Here is a 15,689-nt window from a genome sequence, read left to right on the forward strand (position 1 = left end):
GACTGTTGCCAGGCCAGCAGAATTTCCGAAACTCAAAACATTCCCAGTGTCAGTCTTGAATTTGCCCTCTAACTGATTCCAGAAAGCAACATTGTATTGCTCAGTTCAACAATGTACAACACTTTATTTCCTTATTGCAAAAAGCTTACTTTCGTTTTCAGTTATAGCAATGCAACATCTATTTGTTTATAATTCTAAAAAAAATGAAAACAATGTGATCTCTTACAGTGATATTGAAGAATTAATTTACAAGCCAGCTAGATGAATTCCTAGGAAGAGTGGCTCAGTGCTTAGTATTGCTGCCTCATAGTGCCAGGGACTGGATTCAATTCCAGACTCACATGACTGTCTGTGTGGAGTTTGCAGATTTTTCCAACGTCTGTGTGGGTTTCCTCCAGGTGCTCTGGCTTCATCCTACACACCAAAGATGTGCAGGTTAGGTGGATTAGCCATGGTAAATTGCCTGTAGTGTCGAGGGTTGGGCAGGCTAGGTAGGTTGGCTGTGAGAAATGTAGGGTTTCAGTGCTGGGATGAGGTGGGGCGGTGGGTATGGGTGTGACGCTCCTCAGTGTCGACTTGAACGGGTTGAATGGTTTGCATCCATAGTGCACAGATTCTATGGATTCATTACTTAGGTGAAATGGCTTTTTATATTAAAATGTTTGAAGGGATAAATGTGTGTTTTATTGCTTCCAGACCAAAATTTTGTGAAATTAAATTGAATACATTTGGTAATTAGTGGGCTAATACCTGATCTCAGATTTAAAATTGGCAGTTCTGCTACTTCCACTGCCAGTTAGGGGAGAAAGCTCCAAACATCACCCTGGATGTATGGGAGCATGTCCTAATTTCACTTCTAGAGAACATAGAACATAGAACGGTACAGCACAGCACAGGCCCTTCGGCCCACAGTGTTGTGCCAAACTATTACCCTAATCTTAAGGTCTATGTAACCTCTACCCCTACCTTTATACTATCATCCATATGCCTAACTAATAGCCGCTTAAATGCCCCTAATGAGGCCAAATCCACTACTCTCTCCGGCAATGCATTCCACGCCCCAGCCACTCTCTGAGTAAAGAGCTTACCTCTGATATCTCCCCTATATCTACCTCCACTCACTTTAAAACTATACCCCCTCATAATAGCTATGTCCACCCTAGGGGAAAGTCTCTGGCTGTCTACTCTATCTATACCTCTGATCATTTTGTACACCTCGATCAAGTCACCTTTCCTTCTTTGTCGTTCCAAAGGGAAAAGCCTTTGCTCTCTCAGCCTTTCCTCATAAGACCTACCCTCCATTCCACGTAACATCCTAGTAAATCTCCTCTGCACCATTTCCAATGCTTCCACATCTTTTCTGTAATGAGGCAATCAGAACTGGACACAGTACTCTAGATGTGGCCGAACCAGGGTTTTGTATAACTGGAGCATAATGTCACAGCTCTTGAACTCAATCCCTCTATTAATGAAAGCCAGCACACCATACGCCTTCTTAACAACCCTATCCACCTGGGTGGCAGCTTTCAGGGATCTGTGGACATAAACCCCAAGATCCCTCTGCTCCTCCACACTGCCCATATCTTTCCGTTAACCCTGTATTCGGCTTTCAAGTTTTTCCTTCCAAAATGATTCACCTCACACTTTTCAGGGTTAAACTCCATCTGCCACTTCTCAGCCCAGCTCTGCATCATATCAATGTCCCCTTGTAATCTTGAATAGCCCTCCGCACTATCTACAACATGACCCACCTTCGTATTGTTCGCAAACTTACTAATCCACCCTTCCACTCCTTCGTCCAAATAATTTTAAAATGTCACAAATAGAAGAGGACCTAGAACAGATCCTTGTGGTACACCACTTGTAACTGAGCACCACGTTGAATATTTTCCGTCCACTACCACCCTTTGTCTTCTAAGGGTCAGCCAATTCTGAATCCAATCTGCCACATTTCCCCCTATCCCATGCCTCCTCACCTTCTGCATGAGCCTACCCTGGGGAACCTTATCAAACGCCTTACTTAAATCCATGTACACCACATCCACTGCTGTACCTTCATCCATGTGTTTGGCCTCCTCTTCAAAGAATTCAGTTAGATTTGTGATGCATGATCTACTCCTCACAAATCCATGCTGACTATCATGAATCAAACTTTGCCTTTCCAAGTGATCATAAATCCTATCTCTCAGAGCCCTTTTCAATAATTTGCCCACCACTGATGTAAGACTAATTCGCCTGTAATTTCTGTGGTTATCGCTATTCCCTTTTTTGAAGAAGGGAATGACGTTTGCAACTCTCCAATCTTCTGGCACTATACCCATGGACAGTGAGGGTGAAAAGATCACCACCGTAGAATCCTTGGATAAATCCCATCAGGCCTGGGGGACTTATCTACCTTCAAATTCCTCAAAATTCCCAGTACACCTTCCTTACTAACACTGACGTCCTCTGGCCTACCAGCATGTTTCATACTGTCCTCCTCTATGACTAGGTCCCTTTCAGTTGTGAATACCGAAGAAAAGTATTCATTAAGGATCTCTCCTATATCTTTAGGCTCTGTTTACAAATTCCCTTTATAATCCTTGATCGGCCCTACCCTTTCTCTGGTCATTCTCTTCTTCCTCACATACGTGTAAAAAGCCTTGGAGTTTTCCTTGATCCTATCTGCCAAGGTTTTCCCCCTTATAGCTCACCTAAGCCCTTTCTTCAGCTCCTTTGTCGCGAGCTTTTATCCCTCTGGAGCCTTTTCCATTCCTTGTTTCCTAAATCTTACAGAAGCATCCTTCTTCCTCTTAAAGCAGTCATTCAGCCTCTCGAGAACCAAGGCTCCCTCACTCGACCACCTCTTCCCTGCCTGCTAGGGACAAATATATCGAATAAGTTTAGTATGCATTCCTTAAACAATCTTGACATTTCTATAGTGCTCTTCCCTGACAGCATCTGTTCCCATTTTATGTTACACAGTTCTCACCTAACAGAATTGTAATTACCCTTCCCCCAATTATAAGCCTTACCCTGCTGTATGTACCTATCCTTTTCCATGACTCTTGTAAAAGTGACAGGGTTATGATCGCTACCCGCCAAAATGATCTCCTACCAACAGGCCTAATACTTGGCCTGGTTCATTGCCAAGCACCAAATCCAAAGTGGCCACTCCTCATGTTGGTCTGTCTACACACTGTGTCAGGAATCCTTCCTGAATGCACTGGACAAAACCTGCTCCATCTAAACCATTAGAACTAATATGTTTCCAATCAATATTTGGAAAGTTGAAGTCACCCATGACTTTTACCCTGTGACTTCTGCATCTTTCCAGTGTCTGCCTCCCAATCCGTTCCTCCACTCCTCTGCAACGATTAGGGGGTCTGCAAAACACCCTTAACGATGTGACTGCTGCTTTCTTGTTCCAGACATCAACCCAAACTGACTCTGTAGACAGATCATTCTCAAACTGCCTTTCAGTAGCTGCTGTACTGCCCTGACTAACAATGCCACTGCCCCACATCTTTTACCAGCCTCCCTATTTCTTTTAAATCATCTAAATCCCAGAACTTCCAACAACCATTCCTGTCCCTGAGTTACCCAAGTTTCTGTAATGGCTACAACATCGTAGTTGCAAGTATTGACCCATGCTCTAAGTTCATCCGCCTTATTTCTGATACTTATAGCATTGAAGTATACACACCTCAAACCATCTGTGTCCACAATTATGCTCTATCGACTGCATTTCTTTATTAACAGCCTCACTCCCTGTTGTTTCTATTAGAAGGCTGACTACCTCATCCTCTGAATTACAAATCCAGTTCCCCACTTCCTGCCAGTCCAGTTTAAACCATCCCATATAGCTCGAGCAAACCTCCCTTGCAGGATATTTGTATCCTTGCAGTTCAGGTGGAACCCGTCCTTATCGTACAGGTCCCACCTTCTGCAGAATGTGCTCCAATTATTCACATAATGGAAGCTCTCGCTTCGACACCAGCCCTGTAGCAACGTGTTTAGCTGCACTGTCTCCCTATTTCTTACCTCATTATCAAGTGGCACTTGTAGTAATTCGGAGATAACTTCCCTGTTTGTCCTGGACTTCAGCTTCCAACCTTCCAACAGGAAAGTAGGACCAATCTGATACAAGGAATTAAGACAGCTAAGAGTGGTCATGAAATATCTTTAGCAAACAGGGTTAAGGAAAATCCCAAAGCCTTTTCTTCATACATGAGGAGAAAGAGAGTGACTGGAGAAAGGGTTGGCCCACTCAAGGACAAAGGAGGGAAAGTATGTGAGGAATCAGAGAAACTAAGTGAGATCCTTAATGAGTACTTTGTGTCGGTATTCACTAAGGAGAGGTACATGATGGATGTTGAGGTTATAGATAGATGTTTGATTACTCTAGGTCAAGTCGGCATAAGGAGGGAGGAAGTGTTGGGTATCCTAAAAGGCATTAAGGTGGACAAGTCCCCAGGTCCGGTTGGGATTTATCGAAGGTTACTGAGTGAAGCAAAAGAGAAAATAGCTGAGGCCTTAACAGACATCTTTTCAGCATCCTTGAGCACGGGTGAGGTCCTGGAGGACTGAAGAGTTTACAGTGTTGTCCCCTTGTTTAAGAAGGGTAGCAAGGATAATCCAAGTAATTATAGACCGGTGAGCCTGACGTCAATGGTGGGGAAGCTACTGGAGAAAATACTGAGGGATAGGATCTATTTATATTTGGAAGAAAATGGGCTTATTAGTGATAGGCAGCATGGTTTTGTGCAGGGAGGGCCATGTCTTACCAACATGATAGAATTCTTTGAGGAAGTGATAAAGTTTATAGATGAGGGAAGGGCCGTGAATGTCATATACATGGACTTCAGTAAGGCGGTTGATAAGGTTCCCCATCGTAGGCTGATATAGAAAGTGAGGTTGCATGGGGTTCAGGGAGTACTAGCTAGTTGGATAGAGAACTGGCTGGGAAACAGGAGACGCAGTGCCGTAGTAGAAGGGAGTTTCTCAAAATGGAGAGCTGTGACCAGTGGTGTTCCACAGGGATCCATGTGGGACCACTGTTGTTTGTGATATATGTAAATGATCTGGAGGAAGGTATAGATGGTCTGATTAGCAAGTTTGCAGATGACACTAAGATTGGTGGAGTGGCAGATAGTGAAGGGGACTGTTGGAGAATGTGGCAGAATATAGATAGACGGAGAGTTGGGCGAAGAAATGGCAGATGGAGTTCAATCCAGGTAAATGCGAGGTGATGCATTTTGGAAGATCCAATTTAAGAGCAAACTATATGGTAAATGGAAAAGCCCTGGGGAAAATTGATGTACAGAGAGATCTGGGTGTTCTTGTCCATTGTACCCTGAAGGTGGCAATGCAGGTCGATAGGTCAAGAAGGCATACAGGCATGCTTTCATTCATCGGCCGGGGGTATTGAGTACAAGAGTTGGCAGGTCATGTTACAGTTGTATGGGACTTTGGTTCGACCACATTTGGAATACTGCATACAATTCAGGTTGCCACATTACCAAAAGGATGTGGATGCTTTGGAGAGAGTGTAGAGGAGGTTCATCAGGACGTTGCCTGGTATGGAGGGCGCTAGCTATGAAGAGAGATTGAGTAGATTAGGATTATTTATATTCGAAAAACGGAGGTTGGGGGGGACCTGATTGAGGTCTACAAAATCATGAGATGTATAGACAGGGTGGAAAGCAAGAAGCTTTTTCCCAGAGTGGGGGACTCAATTACTAGGGGTCACGATTTCAAGGTGAGACGGGAAAATTTTGATGGAGATATGCATGGAAAGTTCTTTACACAGAGGGTCATGGGTGCCTGGAACACATTGCCAGCGGAGGTGGTAGAAGCGGGCACAATAGCGTCATTTAAGATGTATCTAGACAGATACATGAATGGGCAGGGAGAAGAGCGATACAGATCCTTGGAAAATAGGTGACAGGCTTAGATAGAGGATCTGGATCGGCACAGGCTTGGAGGGCCAAAGGGCCTGTTCCTGTGCTGTAACTTTCTTTGTTCTTTGTTCTAACTCCCTGTACTTGTTTTCCACATTGTCAGTTCTTATTCTAACTATGTCATAGGTATTGATGTGTACCATGACTGTGGTTGCTCACCCTCCCGCTTAAGGATCTTGAAGACCCCATCCAAAACATCATGGATTTTAGCACCCGGGAGGCAACATACCATCATTCATCTTGTTCGCGTGTGCTGAACCGCCTGTTGGTACCTTTTACTGTTGAATCCCCCACTACAATTGCTCTCCTATTCTCCCCCCTTCACTTCTGTGCCACAGGGTGAGGCTCAGTGCCAGAGACCTATCTGCTGTGGCCTTCCACTGATATGTTGTCTCCCCTTGCAGTATCCAAAATGGTATACTTATTATTGAGGGGAATAGTACAGGTGATCCCCACGTTGTCTGCCTATTCCCTTTCCCCTTAATGACACTCACCCAGCCAGCTTTTTCCTGTACCTTGGGCGTGATCACCTCCTTATAACTCCTCTTTATCACCCCCTCAGCCTCCTGAATGATCCGGAGTTAACCCAGCTCCAGCTCCAGCTCCAGTTCCCTAATGCAGTTTGTGAGATGCAGATGTTGGATGCACTTCTTGCAAGTGAAGTCAGAGAGGACACCAGCAGTGACCCTTACCTCCCACATCCTGCAACAGGAGCACGCAACTGCCCTAGCGTCCATTTCTCCTACTCTAGATTTCCAGAAGAATTAAAAAACCCTTACCTTACCCACCCTCCACACAGACTTTTTTTTTCCGGTGAGAGGAGTAGGATGGGTGGGAGACACTACACGTGTTTTGGGTTTAGCCAATGCCCGAATATATTAAAGTGTGGGGCTGGATGAACACAGCAGGCCAAGCAGCATCTTAGGAGCACAAAAGCTGACGTTTCTGTGAAGCCTCTTCAAGTATGCCTAATCTGAAGAAGTTACCCTTTTCCCTCCGGACCAACTTCAGGGGATCTCTCTCCCACTGCAACTCTCTTGTCGTCCATCTTTGATCCACCTCCCCCTCTCTCCCTATTTATTTCAGAATCCTCTCCCCATGCCCTTTTTCCGATGAAGGGTCTAGGCCCGAAACATCAGCTTTTGTGCTCCTAAGATGCTGCTTGGCCTGCTGTGTTCATCCAGCGCCACATTCTGTGGTCTTGGATTCTCCAGCGTCTGCAGTTCCCATTATCTCTGCCTGAATATATTAATTCCTTCCTGGCTCGCGTTTTTTCCACACACCCGCTGCTGAAAACAAGAGGCCGTTGCTGCACGAGGTAAATTTTTGTCCAGGGAAAAAGCAACCTTACCTTCCCGTTGGCACCCTGGCTCGCTGAAAACAAGAAGGGGAAGATAGTGAAAGGCACGAGTCCAATTTTACAACAGTGCCTTTTGATCTAAACTCTTAACAGAGCATGTAGGTTTTCTTTAATTGTTCTTGTGTTCCCCTTAATATCTTGAGAACTTTGATCAAGTCACCCCTGATAATTTTGGAAGAGGATGGCCTAGTGGTACTATTGCTGTACTGTTAATCCAGAGACCCAGGCATGTTCTGGTGATCTGGGTTCTTAACTTGCCATGACAGATGGTGGAGTTTGAATTGAACAGATATCTGGAATTAAGAGTCTAATGAAGACCATGAATACAAAATTCTGAAGAAGTTCTCAGGAAGGGTCACCGGCCCCAAAATGTTAACTCTGTTTTGTCCTTCACAGATGCTGCCAGACCTGCTGAACTTATCCAGCAAGTTTGCTTTTGTTCCTGATTTACAGTATTCAAAGTTCTCTCAGTTTTTATTTACCATGAATACATTGTTGATTGTTGAAAAAACCCATCTGGTTCACTAATGTCCTTCAGGAGGGAAATAGCTATCCTTTCCTGCTCTGGCCAACATGTGACTCAGATTCACAACAATGTGGTTGACTGTTAACCGCCTTCTGGGCAGTTAGGAATGGGCAATAAATGCTGGCTTAACAGAGAAGCCCTCATCCTATGAATGAATAAAAATATTCTAAATTTCAGTGAATACAGTCCTAATTTACAGAAACCCTCCTCAGAAGTTAACGTTCAGAGTCAATGTGGCATTACATAACATTAACTGGGATATGAAGCACAGAGAAAGATTATTTGGTCCAGCCAGTGTTTTAGCTCCATTTGAACCTCTTTCCATCTTCCCTCATTTAAATTTGTCAATGTAACCCGGTACTACCTTCCCCTTCCAGTTTCCCCTTATATGAGTCAATCATTTTTGTGCTGGAATTACACATTTTCAGCAGTAGACACTTCCTAAGAATTGGATTTCCTGGTAACTGTTTTATATCGATGTTTGCTAATTATATTTGCCCCCATGGGAGCACAGGTTCTTTTTGTATGCACTCTGTCAAAAAACTTCCACAATTTTAAAAGACCTCTATCAAGTTGCCCCTCAGTGATTTCTATCATAACAGACCAGACTGAGCCTATTAATTATTCTTGATTCTTTATATCCAAACATTTCTGGTGTCATCTTTGTAAATCTCGTCTACACCTTTCCCAACACCTTTCTTTTTCAATATGGCCACCAGAATTGCATGCAGTACCCCAGATGTGGTCGAGCCAATGTTCAAAACAGGATTAGCAAAACTCCCATATTTTTCATTTAAATCCTCTAGGTTTAAACCTGTTGTTTGATGTGCCTTTTCTATAGCCTTGATGATTTCTGATGCAAAATTATTGATTGATCCATTTGTACTCCAAGACCCCAATGTTTCTCTGCCTGTCTAGACCTGTGATTTCCAAGAGATCGCCCTTTCCTAAAATAAATAAAACAGAACATTTTGAAAATACTCAGCAGGTTAGTCAGCCTCTGAGAGAAATGGAGTTAATGGGCTGGATTTTCACAAGGAAGATAATTATTGGGACCTTTGAAAGGTTTCCACCTCTGGAAACCAGTCTTTGTCAAGGAGACCACTGCCTGCAGGGTGGGGGTGGAATAAAATTGGGCTTGCTCTCTGCTGCCACTCTTGATGTAGTGGGCCCAGTGTGGTAATAGAATGGGTAGATACTGAGACTGTCAGGCTGAAATGCATGTTTCTTTTTTAAAAAAAATTCTTTGAATGATGTGGGCATTGCTGGCTATGCCAGGATTCATTGCATATTACTGGTTGTCCTTGAGAAGATGGAAATGAGCATACTTTCTGAACTGCTGCAATCCATAATGTAACTTACGCCTGACTAGAAATTAGTCTACCGGCAATGCACTCAAAAAAATCCTCAATCACCTACCCCAAAGAGAGGCATACATAGAGTGGGTAGCCAGAGACTTCTTCCCAGGGTGGAAATGACTATTCCGAGGGGGCATAATATTAAGGTGATTGGAGGAAGGTACAGGGCAATCGTCAGAGGTAGGCTGTTTACACAGACAGTGCTGGGTGCATGGAATGCGCTGCCGGCGATGGTAGTGGAGCCAGATACATTAGGGACATTTAAGTGACTCTTGGATAGGCACATGGATGATACTAAAATGTACGGTATGCAAGGTAGTTTGAACTTAGAGTAGGATAATAGGTCAGCTCAACATCGTGGGCTGAAGGTCCTGCACTGTGCTGTACTGTTCTATGTTCTTGTTCAATGCCTGCCTACCCCACATGCCATACCTGCCATGCCTCTTGTATTCCTCATGATCATTTATGTCCCCCAAATCTTCTTTCCTCACTTCATGCCCTGTTTTCCCTCATGCCCTTCCATACACTTGCTATGCCCATTTTTCTGGCATTCATTATTTAGAGAACCAAAGAATTATTGGCAAGGTGGGTCTTTGAAGTGGTCTTTGAAATGTTTCTGAAACTGACACAATAATAAAGGATTTGAAACTATATTTTGGATAAAAATGGCCTAGTTTACAATGCTTAAAAGTGTCATTTACAGTATCAATGTCAGAAGCCTGTATTCACTTCAGACTTCTTATTCTTGTGTAAATGAACACACGGGCAATGAAAAGCATCTAATAAACAGCAGATTATTACAATGTGTCAATGAAACAAACTTTTAGTTGCCTTGGCAGCAGTGTAGACAGAGCTTTCAGAAATCAAAGTGTACTGATCATTCTTGGAGGTCAGCCAAACATTCATAATTAAATCTTCTTTTAGTTAATACAGTTGTCAAAAGTTTTCAGTATGAATGCTTGACTAAGCTCAGGTTTGAAGGGCTGTGTGATCTATTCATCTTATTTCCTTCTGTTCATTTGTTAAAATTCTGTTTCTCTACACTTTTCAGAATTTTGTTAATTGTTATGCATGCCCTTACCTTGTTTGCTAATTCCATATGCCTTACTTCATATTTCTCCACATTGAAATCCATTTGCCGTTTTGTTGCACTCACCTGATTGGTGCAACTGATGCCTAACCATCATCTATAATTTTCTTCTTCACCGGCAGCCACACAACTAATTATTGTTCAAAATACTTAAGCATGCAGGACCAAGTATTTGAATAAAACCAATAGGATTTATGATTGTATTATTGACGTTGATTGAGTTGAATCAGCAATGACTTCAAATTGCCTTTTGATCCTTTTTCCTGTCCTGTGATGGCACTTTATATTTCAATTCTGGCCTCTTGAGAAATGTGGAGCTGACTTCTATCGAATTACTTCTATGTTGCTATGAATTGTGGGAGAAGACATGGCAGTCCCATTATTAAGGCATAGCTGCCATATTCTGGCAAGAGTTCACTATAAGCAGAATAATGCTGGAACAGCTTTTTGTTCCGTTAGTTAATAAAGATGTAAGCAAAGGGGTTTGGGAGTAGATGAATGTTTAAATCAATAGGTAGATAAGATGGTGGTTAAAGGGGTGGGATAAGTGACATAACTGGAGCAGGTTGCAAGTGGGTAGGGTGAGGTTTGGATTAAGTGAGTAGGGTCAGTTTGTGAAGCATTTTCAGTTCCAGAGCTAGGCCAGTAGGGTCAGGGAGGTTCAGAACTCAGACAGGGTTTCAAGGGTAAGGTATTGGGTATTTGGTTATGACAAAGAACAGGATAGCAAAGGAACAGGCTCTTCAGACCACCAAGACTGTGCCAACAAGTAATGCCTTTCTAAACTAAAAACATTGTGTCTCTACATGGTCCATATCCCTCTATTCTTTACCCACTGATACATCTGTCTTAAACATTGCTATTGTAACTGCCACCACCGTATCCTGTGACAGTGCCTTCCAGGCACTTGGCACCTGCTGTGTAAAACACTTGCCTCACACAATCCCTTCAAACTCACTCTCTTCTACCTTAGACTTATGTCCCTTAGTGATTGATATTTCTGCTCTGGGAAAATAAGTCAGACTATCCATTCTGTCCACACCTGTCATAAGTTTGTAAACCTCTATCAGGTCACCCCTTATCTTTTGGCATTCTAGTGAAAGCAAACTAAATTTGTCCAAACTTTCTTTATAGCTAATACACTCCAAACCAGACAACTTACTGGTAAATCATTTCTGTACTCTCTCCAAAGCCTCCACATTCTTCTTGCAGTGTGGTGACCTAAACTGTGTACAAAATTCCAAATGTGGTTTTATACAGCTGCACCATGACTTGTTAATTTTTATACTCTGTGCCCCAACCAATGAAGACAAGCCTTTTGACCACCTTATCCACTTGCCTTGCCACTTTCAGAGACCTATGGACCTATAGGCCAAGATCCTGCTATGTTGACGCTACTAAGTTGTCCTGTCATTTACTGTATACTTCCCTCCTGCATTAGTTCTTCCAATGTGCATCACCTCACAATTGTCTGGATTAAACTCCATTTACCATTTCTCCACCTAAATCTCCACTTATCTATATCTGACTCTATCCTCTGGCCATCTGCCTAACTATTCAGCTCCCCCAGTCATTGTGTTATCCACAAATTTACTAAATCATTTCACCTACATTCTCTTCCAAATCATTTATATATTATGACAAAGAACAGAGGTCCCAGCACTGATACCTGCAAAACACCACTGGTCACAGATCTGCAGTCAGAAAAATATGCTTTCACTTTGTCTTCTATGTCTAAAGCAGTTCCAATACCCTTCTTAACAGCTCACTGTGGATCCCATATAACATTAATATCAGCATGCCATGACAAACTTTGTTAAAGGCTTTGCTGAAGTCCACAGAGACAATACTACCTTGCCCTCATCAGTTATCTTTGTCTCTTCCTGGAAAAAAACCCTCAAAAGACATGGTTGCTGAGTGTAGAATGGGGATATAGGTGGGGCCATGGGGAATCATGTGTAGTTATTCAGGATTTTAGGTTGGAATAGGCTTTTATGCTAGCTTCTCTGTAGGATATGACCATTAAAAAAAGAACAGGAGTAGGCCATTCACCCTTCAAGCTTGCTGTGCCATTCATATCTGATCTGACATTCTCCATGGCCACTTTCCTGCGTTTCCCTGTAATCCTTCATTCCCCTACTGATTAAGAATCTCACTCTCTCACACACACACACACACACACACACACACACAAACGGAAATATTTGGATTCCTGCTGGTAAATGACATTCCATTCTCCATGGCCAATACGCCCAGGACTCCAATGCATTATGACCGATGCTTGCAGCTTCTCAGCTGTCATCTCTGAATTTGCTGAATGACTTTATGCATGTCCAACCACTTTGAATGGGTGTTAACAATGAGCAGAAACATTGAACCCATGAAAAGACCAGTACAGTCGACATGCAACTGAGTCCAGGGCTTACTCAGCACTTCCCACGAATGTGGGCAGCGCTGCTGGTCACAATTTTTGTCTTTGTTGGAACTTTGGGCACTGCCCTACCTATGCAGCTATGTTGGCATCCAACCCTGGCCACCAGACATATCTTCTTGCTAGAATCTTCATCTTGAAAGCCCCTGGGTGACCCTGGTGGTGTTCAGCCAGTTTCTAGTGGTGACCTTTACTTGGGACAATCAACCTTGCTCCCTCTAGTAATATGCTGTCCTCTACAGCAGTGATCTGGTCTCGCTGGTTCCAGAAAGGTTTCGATCCTGGTTGCAATGACTGTCCTGTTTCCCCCATTACCACCAGTTCTTTTAGTTTTATTAGGACAGGATCTTTTTGTGTCCACAGTTGGATATTGTCTGCAGTGACTGCGAGGGTGTCCAGGAAGTTTAAAACCAAAACAGACATTTCCAGGTTGATGGCCTCGTGGTATTATCGCTGGACTGTAAATCCAGAGACCCAGAATACATTCTGGGGACCCAGATTCAAATCCCGCCACAGCATATGGTGGAATTTGAGTTCAATAAATATCTGGAATTAAGAATCTAATGATGACTGTGAATCCATTGTTGATTTGTTAGAAAAGCCCATCTGGTTCACTTACGCCCTTTAGGGAAGGAAACTGCCATCCTTACCTGGTCTTGCCTAGCCTACATGTGATTCCGGACAGACAGCAATGTGGCTGACTCTTAACTGCCCTCTGGACAATTAGGGATGGGCAATAAACACTGCCTGGCCAGCGATTCCCTCATCCCATGCATGAATAAATACTAAATAAAGAGAGGATGCACCACTGGTGGAGTATCTGCCAGTGGGAGGCTGCTCAAGACATGCACATTAGCTTTTGGCTTCCTGGATGGCGCTGAGAACAAGGGTCCAACATTGAATACTACCAGAAGCTATGGGTGGCACTGTCTTATTTTCCTTCAGTAGCCTGAGCAGATGTTTGTGATCTGTTACTTAGCCAAATTACCATCCATAACAGTTCTGGTGGAACTTACTCACACCAAAGATGACCGCCAAACCCTCCTTCATAATCCAGGCATATTTGTGTTCAGCATCAGCCAAAATCTGGGAAGCATACTCTATCAGACATTCTTCTCCATTGGGTCACCGGTGCACCAACACTACTCCCATTCCATCACATGTCAGCACTACGTCTCGCTTCGGATCATGTGGGCCAACACCTTAGATGATGTAAGCTGCTTTTTCACTTCCCTGAAGGCTACATGACCATTTCCAAAGCTGACCCTTTTACAATAGCAGTTGGAAGGGTTACCAACATGGAGGCCAGATTATGTATGAAATTTCCACAGTAATTCATGAACCCAAGGAAGGATCTAAGCTCCGGTACACATTTGAAGCCAGGGCTTCTTTGATTACCCTCACTTTATCTTCCAATGAGTATAATCCAGTTTTGTTGACTCTGTAACTCAAGTAGGTCACTTGGAATGCCTGGAACACACACTTTTCCCTTAAGGTGTACACCCACCAAAGGGCAGAAAGCATTCTGAAGGGAGAGGGCGAACAGCCAGAGGCCGTGTACTAAGGACATCGGTAGGATGAGTGACAAGGTCCTGCAGCAGCAGTTGAGGGAGTTAGGTAGAAAGTTAAAAAGACGGACCTGCATGGTTGTAGTCTTAGTATTACTCCTGTGTCACATGCCAGTGAGGCTAGAAATAGAAGGTATAGTACAGCTTAACATGTGGCTAAAAAGATGGTGGAGGAGGGAGGGTTTCAGATATCTGGACTTTTGGGATCTCTTCCAGGGCAAGTGGGACCTATACAGGAAGGGCAGGCTGCGTCTAAACTGGAGGGGCATAAATATTCTGGCTGGGAGGTTTGCTGTTGTCACTCAGGAGGATTTAAACTAGCTTGGAAGGGGCCTGGGAACCAATGCAAAGGCGAATGGACTGAAAGGGAACTGGAGAATAGGGCCAGTAAGACTCAGAGGAAGAACATGCAGGGTGTGGTTGCTGATCAAAATGGATCTGGTGGACTGAAGTGCATCTCTTTCAATGCAAGAAGTGTAACAGGTAAAGCAGATGAACTTAGAGCTTGGATTAGTACTTGGAACTATGATGTTGCTATTACAGAGACTTGGTTAAGGGAGGGACAGGATTGGCAGCTTAATGTTCCAGGATAAAGATGTTTCAGGTGAGATAGAGGGGGATATAAAAGGGGTTGGGGGAGTTGCACTACTTGTTAAGGAGAATATCTTGGCTGTACTGCACGAGGACGCTTTGGATGGCTCATCCAGCCAGGCAAAATGGGTAGAACTCAGGAACAGGAAGGGTGCAATCACAATGGTTGGGGTTTACTATAGGCCTCCCAACAGCCAGCGGGAGAGAGAAGAACAGAAATGTGGGCAAATTTTGACAAGATATAAAAGTAACAGGGTTGTTGGCGAGGGTAATTTTAACTTGCCAAAAATTGACTGGGTCTCATTTCGTGCCTGGGGCTCAGATGGGGCAGAGTTAGTAAGGACGATCCAGGAGGGCTTCTTGAAACAGTATGTACAAAGCCCAACTTAGAAAGGGGCCATACTGGACCTGGTAATGGGGAATGAGCTGGCCAGGTGGTCAATGTCTCAGTAGGGAACAACTTGGGAACAGTGATCACAATTCAATAAGCTTTAAGGTACTAATGGACAAAGATCCATGTAGTTGCCAGGTGAAGGTTCTAAATTGTGGGAAGGCTAATTACAACAATATTAGGCAGGAACTGAAGAATATAGATTAGAGTCAGATGTTTGAAGGCAAATCAACATATGGTATATGGGAGGTTTTCAAGTGTAAGTTGCACGGAGATGAGGACCGGCACATTTTAAGGATGAAGGATAAGTATGGCGAATTTAGGGACCCTTGGATGACGAGAGATATTGTGAGCCTAATCAAAAAGAAAAAGGAAGCATTTATTAATGCTAGGAGGCTTAAGGGTAGAATACAAGGAAAGCCAAAAGAAACT

General features: G+C 43.5%; 1 protein-coding gene across 1 annotated transcript in view; it reads left to right on the forward strand.

The window, feature by feature from the left end:
- LOC132210692 (mucin-6-like) overlaps positions 1-15,689 on the forward strand; it is a 149,807-nt gene that overhangs the window by 130,756 nt on the left and 3,362 nt on the right. The window lies entirely within an intron of this gene.

Source organism: Stegostoma tigrinum, chromosome 17 (assembly GCF_030684315.1).
Source record: "Stegostoma tigrinum isolate sSteTig4 chromosome 17, sSteTig4.hap1, whole genome shotgun sequence".
Taxonomy (NCBI): Eukaryota; Metazoa; Chordata; class Chondrichthyes; order Orectolobiformes; family Stegostomatidae; genus Stegostoma; species Stegostoma tigrinum.